Genomic DNA, 7,642 nt, shown 5'->3' with positions numbered 1-7,642 from the left:
AATGCCCCCCCCCCCCCCCCCCCGCGCGGCCCGCCACCCGCTCCGAGGACAGTGGCAGGTGGGGAGTTTGACTGGGGCGGTACACCTGTCAAACGGTAACGCAGGTGTCCTAAGGCGAGCTCAGGGAGGACAGAAACCTCCCGTGGAGCAGTTGTTTGTTTGAAAAACCCCCCCCCCCCCCCCCTTGCAGTGCACAGCTCCCTGTACTCTTTTTTGACAACATTTGCCTATTAGCCTTAAAATCACCAGAATGTAATATGAAGATTTCCCCTTCAAAGACTGCATAGACTTAATGAAAAATTTGAAGAATGTCCAGCAAATATAACCCAAGCAGTTTCCCTCATCCCTATTCTTAATAACAAGAGACTATAGGGTCAAGTAGACAGTTAGACCAGGGGGGTGGGAAATATTAAATGAATCCTACAGATAGCTGTCGTACAGGTCTATTCACTAAAGGGTGAAGTGTTTGGCGAAGGCAGGAGAAGTGAACAGTGTAGGACAGCATAGCTGAACTGGAAAGTGAGCTGAATTGGAGGATAATTTCCAAATCAGCTATGTTGTCCTAGATTGTTCACTTCTCCTGCCTTCTCCAAACTTTTCACCCTTTTGTGAATAGACCTGATAGACTTCAGGCATGCAACAGTAGATTTTCAAAGAGTGCAGACATGTTGAAGATGATCAGAGATTGCAAACATTTGTGCTCCTTATAGCCCACATAAAAATTGCTTTATTAACAGCAAAAGCCATATAAGATAAGAAGAATAAAAAACATAAAAAATAGAAAAGTGACACAAAAGTTAAATGGTGTGAAATACATAAAACACACCATTTAACTACTAGAATCTAGTCTAAAGAATATTTTTCCTTTACTGGTCTTAGTAAACATTGAGGTAGAAGACACAAAAAGTGTCAAAAGTCTGCAAACTGGGCGGTAGACTATAAAGAGTATTTAAGGGATAAAAAAAATACATTTTGTGGAGTGTAATATCTAACATGGATAGTCAAGTCACTTTAAAATTGTTAATCTTATCCCACAAATGGGACAAAATATCAGGTAGTAAAAATTTAGAGGAACCCCTTGAAGTGAGCTGCTGTCTATCAATCTATCTGCCTGTCTTTGTAGATCACTAATTTTGCACAAATATATTCATTTTTATATGAATGTGATGTTTAAAAATCTATAGTAGATAAACATCTATATTTTTCGGAAAGGAAATATGCTGTAGGACAGTAAGAGAACAAATAATACAAACACTTAATTTGTTTTCTTGCTGTGCAGACAAAATTCCTCTTTTCTGTAGCTCTTTGTGACATTGAGGTATTTGTGGGCAATGAATTGTAACTTTACATTTTTTTTCCTTTCATAACCCAATTTACTGCAGGTGTCATCTGGTAAAGTGGAAATACACAGAAATGCTCAGAATGATAATTTCTCTGAGCATGAATCTTGTTCACAGCTAATAATTATTTTCTGTCTCCTGGTAAGCAACCTATTCAATTATGTAATGTTAAATTTTATTCCTCTTAAAATCTGTGCCTCAGAAAATGAAATTACATGAACAAAATGCATCTGAAGTTAAATCATAACATAACCCACATACTGTAATTACAAGAACAAACTTTCCAAGTATTTTAATTTAAATTACTGAATCGAGCACTCGCAATTTAAAAAAAAGCTGCTTTTATATCATTTAAAGAATTACTGCATTTACAGGACTAAATTACATCTGTACTTAAACATAATAGTGTGGAGATGGATGTTGGGAAAGTATTGTAGATGATGTTCTTGTTCCTTCTTTTGATGATTATCCATTTTGGATATTTTTGAAGTGTCACAGTTAAATATTTCTCTAGTTTTGTGTGCCCTTAACTGTTTTTGTCTTTATCTATGTCAGCACTAAAAGATTAGCCTGTGCGAATAGAAATGGGAAGGAAGGAAGGCAGGCGTACCTCTCATAAACTAGTTACTAACGTATTAACACTTTCAAAACTACAGGTACTACAGGTACAATTTATCTTACACAGTTCTGGGATCGATTTATATAGGCCACCCCTAGGTTCATTCTTTTCCACTCAAACATTATTTCTGACATAACAAAGTGTAATGCAGGTGTTCAGTAGAAGCATTAAAATAAAACCATCCTGTAATTTTTTTTTTTTATGTGATAAGTTAGAGATAAAAGCAGACAGATAAAATGGATGAAGTGGACTCTTGTAGGCAATCAGACTCAAGGGACTTTGGAGCCCATCCTCCCTACAGGATAGATTGGGTTAAAGCCTGGTTGTATCTTCTCTATTGCATATAAAATCTTCAAAGAAGTGGAACATCCACTGTGTGATTGTGTGATGATTGCATAAAGGAAAGTCAGATGTCCTTGCGCTGGTTCAGGGACTCAGTTAAAAGTACTGAACCCAGAGACTCAGCTTAAAAGCCAGGAAACTAGAGTTTTCAGAGGATCAGCCATGACAGATCCCAGAATTATTTTAAAGCAAGATTAACCAAAAGGGAAAGGTTTAAGTGGCATATTCTATACCAAAAAGCATGCAACCCCTTTGGACAAGATTCAGTGGAGAAATATATTTTGGTGGACCCAGAGCATGATGGGCATAATCCATCTTTCTGACCATGTTTAATGTCACTCATATTTAGGATGTACCATGGTTGCATTCCCTTCCCCCCTCAACACCCTCAAACTATCCTGCGCTTTCCTGAATTCTAGGGTTCTTTTTCCTGCTTTTTTAGAGTTTAGTGTAACTTTGCATGCTCCACCCACACAGTTGGATCATATATTTACAGATATCTTTGCCTGTAGTCCAATGATTACTTCCTTCAGACACATAACAGATGGTCTGTACCTCTGCATGAACCTGGGGCTGGAGGTAAAAAATGCAGGAGCCTGTAAATTGCCCCCCACCCCCATGCATTATCTTGGTTTCAATGGTCTACTAGGCTTCAATGCAATAACTATTAAATACACATTTGATTTAGCAAAGAAAGCCTCCATGTTTTTCTTAGGAAAGGTTTATAAAACTGTCCCTTTGTTGTCCTTGACAAATATAGCATTTAAACTGTTTGTGTAGGTCATGATAATATCTCAGGCAATATGAAAATCATTAGAATGTGACTTTTTCTTTACCATTCTCTAGATTTACCTTTGTACCAAGCCTAGATTAAAATTACAAAGTGTATTTATAAACAGTGCTTTGACATATAGATAAGATTTTTAAAAATGTCATTACTATAGATTGCCTTTTAGAGAGCTGGCATCACCACTCCAGCTCCCTCTGCAATTTGTTGCGGACTGCTACTCAATCAGGCTACTTCACTTTGACTTGCCTGGTTTAGATGGCCCACCCGCAGCTTCTGCTTCTTCAGGTATAGCTCTCATGGTCTTAGCAGGACATACAAAACGGTCTGCCATGATCATGCAAATGTTTAATCTAATGTATATCATTAAAGAGAAAATGTGTCCTATGTAAAGAAATGTTAGATAAGTTTAAAAAAATTATAAAAATGAAGAAAAACAAAGTAAGGAAAAAAACCTTACTGATTTGCATAGTGAGTCATATACTGTAATCTGAGATGTCATTTAGCGGTCTATTCACTAAGCTGCCGAAGGATCTAGCCGTAGCTTCGGCTGATCCCTCGGCTAGCTTTGGCTCCAGGACCCCTTCGGTTGAGTAGAACCGAAGGGCTCCTGTACGGGTTATTCACTATAGCCCGTACAGCTCCCGTAGTTGGCCGAGCGGCCCAGTCGAGCCGAAGGCATATGCCTCGGCTCGACTGAGCCGACGTGAAAGCCGAAGCTGGCTGAATGTATCTTCTCTATTGTAAATTAAATTAAAGCCTGCTTCTGACAGCTGGACGGGGCCAGCCATCATCTCACGGCTGGCTCTGGCCACTTGCAGAGAGATCAGCGTCCCTGGTTACCAACTAACCAGGGACACTGATCTCCAGATGGCCCAAGGAGAGAAACACTGCTATTTCTTTTTTTTTTCTTTTTTCTGACACGGAGCCGTGTCAGAATAGAAAAAATAATAATTTTGGCCATAGGAATGCATTGCTTGATTCATATTGGCTATTTCAATTTGCAATAGCCAATAGCAAACTAGCATTGCACCTGCCCATCTGTCATTACACACTGAGAACCCGGCGCGGCCGCTGTGATATCACAATGGCCTCTCCGGGTTCTCAGTGTGTAAAGACAGATGGCGTCCCTGGTTACCTGGTAACCTGGACGCTCTGGGAGTCTAATACGGCTCTCGGCTGCCCATTAGAGAAACACTTTATCCCGGAAAGGTTTACTCTGCTCGATCGAACTTTACACATTGCTTATTGGTTATTTCATAGTACTTACCTTTACACATTGCTTATTTCCCTAAAAAACTTTTTAGGCTACTGCAATGTCCTTCTAATTCCCCCTTCTCTGACAAAAAAAAAAAAAAATTCTCTATATAAATCTGCAGATGTTTAGAAGAAAAAAATACTTAATGCAAACAGTATGTAACTGCTTTTAATGAGTGACTCAAGAGTTTAAGTAGTTGAGGTGCTGTTGCCAGAAGTACATAATATCTCCCCATAATGTGGAGTGATCAGTGGATACTTTACTTGATTACCGCAACCTTGTGAAAAGAAGGCCAGATGGTGCTTTTTCATGCCAGAATTATTTAGAAAAGTCTGCACACGGCTTAATTAGTTTTCGCATAGTGGACTATACTGAAAGCTAGCATGCTAAATATATTAAGACTATCTTCACTAACTTTAATTAGCACATTTTTATTGCACAATATTTCTTTGTTAATAATTAGCACATATCGCTACAGAATTTAGCTCACAACTATTTGAACATTGTTGCTTTGTACCATCAGGTATAGAAATAGTTTTCCATTAAAATGAATACTTTGGAATAAGTTTATATAACAAAACAGGCTGGAATAGAGAGATAGTATTTTACATTCAATTATTTTCTTCCACAATATTCAAGACAATTAGGCACTTGCTTTACCATAGGAAATTTGTGTTCTATTAATATTATGCCAAGATATTTCTGTCTGTAGATAAAAATAATGATGCTCTGTTTTTTTTAAAGAATATGGAAATTTTATGCAATTCATATGGTATAAAGTCATAACATTATATGTGCCATAGTATGATTTTAAAACATTAGAATGTAATGCTAAATGTATGCAACATTTTTTATTAGTGTACCAGATAAGTAAGGTATAGGGATTTTGTTTTATTTGTATCCTTTCTAATAATGGATTAATTGCATTTTTATTTGCCACATAATTTGGTCAGTAACAAAATGTACATATTATTATTATTATTATACAGGATTTATATAGCGCCAACGGTTAGGGTGATACTTTGAGACAAGGTTTGAGATATATCCGGGGGCAGAGTTGGGCTTTGTAAGTGGTTGTTAATATTTAGAATTTTATCCTTTGGGCGATTGGAAGCAAGTGGAGGGATTGACAGAGAGGGGTTGCAGATACTGAGCTGTTAGGTTAGGTGTATAAGTCTATCAGCAGCATTCATGATAGACTGAAGGGGGGATAGTCTGTGTAGAGGTAGGCCAATGAGGAGGGAGTTACAATAGTCAAGAAGGGAGATAACAAGTGAGTGAATGAGCAGCTTTGTGGTTTCATTGGTAAGGAAGGGGCGTATTTTGGAGATGTTACGAAGGTGAAGATGGCAGGATTTGGATAGGGATTGGATGTGGGGAGGAGAGGTGAGGTCCGAGTCAAGGATGACACCTAGCACCTTGGCATGGGGGGAGGGTTGGAAAGTTGTGTTCTCAATCATGATTGAAAAGTTCGGGGAGGGTGCGCGGAGGGGAGGGAATACCATGAGCTCAGTTTTTGAAAGATTGAGCTTTAAGACATCCAGACTGATATGTCAGTTAGTAAATTAGAGATGCATAAGGAGACTGAGGGGGTGAGTTGTGGAGTGGAGAGATATATTTGAGTGCCATTAGCATAGAGATGGTACTGAAAGCCATGTGAGGTGATCAACTGACCAAGACAGGAGGTGTAGATATTGAAGAGAAGGGGTCCAAAGACAAATCCTTGGGGGACCCCAATAGAAAGAGGATGAGGAAAGGAAGAGGTAGATTTGTAGGTTACACTAAAGGAGTGCTTAGATAGGTAGGAAGAGAACCATGAGAGAGCAGAGTCTTGTAGGACAAGCGAGTGGAGTTTTTTAAGGAGCAGTGGGTGGTCGTTGTGTCAAAAGTAGCAGAAAGGTCTAATAGCAAGAGTCAAGGATACAATCTATGCGCATGTTAATGTTTGTGCATTTTCGTGCCACGCTTCCACAATGTGTGAATGGAGCCTCAACCTCTTAATGGTGTAAAAAGCATGGGTGGACCACATGGCAGGGAAACAACCCATCCTCTACCTGAACAGAACGCTACTACCATCATGCCACCATTGAGAAGGAAAGAGAAAAGTTGCAACAGTATCTTTATGAATGCGGCTTTACAGTAATCATTGATAATAACCTACTGTGTTGCTGCAGAGAATGGCAAACTACTCCAGAGGAGTTTAATTCTCCAGATATATGGTTTTACCATGCAACACAAGAAAAGAAATTCCCATGGCAATGTGGATGGATCGTCATGCAACTCAAGCCAACAGCAGGTGGCATAGGAAAGGAGCTTGCAATTCCTTTACATTCCACAACATGGGGGGGAGGTATGACAGTAATGAGGTCCTGGCACCCCTGTTGAACTTCACCACTTTGTGACATGATTGATTAGACCAGCCTACCAATTAAATTAATTTTTTTTGTCCAGCAAGTCTATATGTTTCAAAAGGGCTTCAATTCAACCATAATCACCGTTAACAAGGTTAGCAATAGTATTCTTTAGAAGAAAGCTGTTAACCAGATATGTATCACACATCCCATTACAACATGGTAATCCAGGCCTGTCTCTTAATAGCATGTCATGAAAGCAGTTAGTGAGGCCTTGCAGGCAGAACACTAATAGCCCAGATCCAATAGAGCCATACAACTATTCCGTAAAATCCACAGTCAGACGACCTGTAAATAACCCTGTTACCATGCACCCCTGACTTATGAAGCACTGAGGGCCAAAGGAACACATTACCCATTCTGGGAAAGCCACATATCAGAGATATGTCAAGTCTTGTATGTATAAAACCACAATTTCAAAATGTACAATAATCTATATGTTATTAGACTGTAGCATGGGGTAAAATAAATATGTTGGCATTTAGCAAATTGACATTATGGAAGGGCCAGGGGTAAAATTATAAAGTGCTTCAACCCTCCTGTCTCACGCCTCTGGGCCTTTTTTACTGGGGTGTAGCTGGCTCAATGGCACCCTCTAGAAGGCCCACAAAAAGCTGCTGCATGAGGCAACTGGAGCTCACTTTTACATCTGCCAAGAGATTTGTTTCCAGGGAGCCAATCTCAGATCCATTTTATGCTTCATTGACTAAACTCTGCTGGAACCCAAAGAACCCAGGACTTCTCTAAGTAACTTCATTCTTATTCCCTTTTTCTTTGCTGTTTTATTTTGTCTATTATATATCTGTAATATCTTTTCTGTATATTTTTCTGCACTGTTTTCCTTTTTTCTTTATTAAATATTATTAATATATATTTTATATATAA

Source organism: Nanorana parkeri, unplaced genomic scaffold, assembly GCF_000935625.1.
Source record: "Nanorana parkeri isolate BGI_ZX_2015 unplaced genomic scaffold, ASM93562v1 scaffold2044, whole genome shotgun sequence".
NCBI classification, from domain to species: Eukaryota; Metazoa; Chordata; class Amphibia; order Anura; family Dicroglossidae; genus Nanorana; species Nanorana parkeri.
This window is presented reverse-complemented; position numbering follows the sequence as displayed.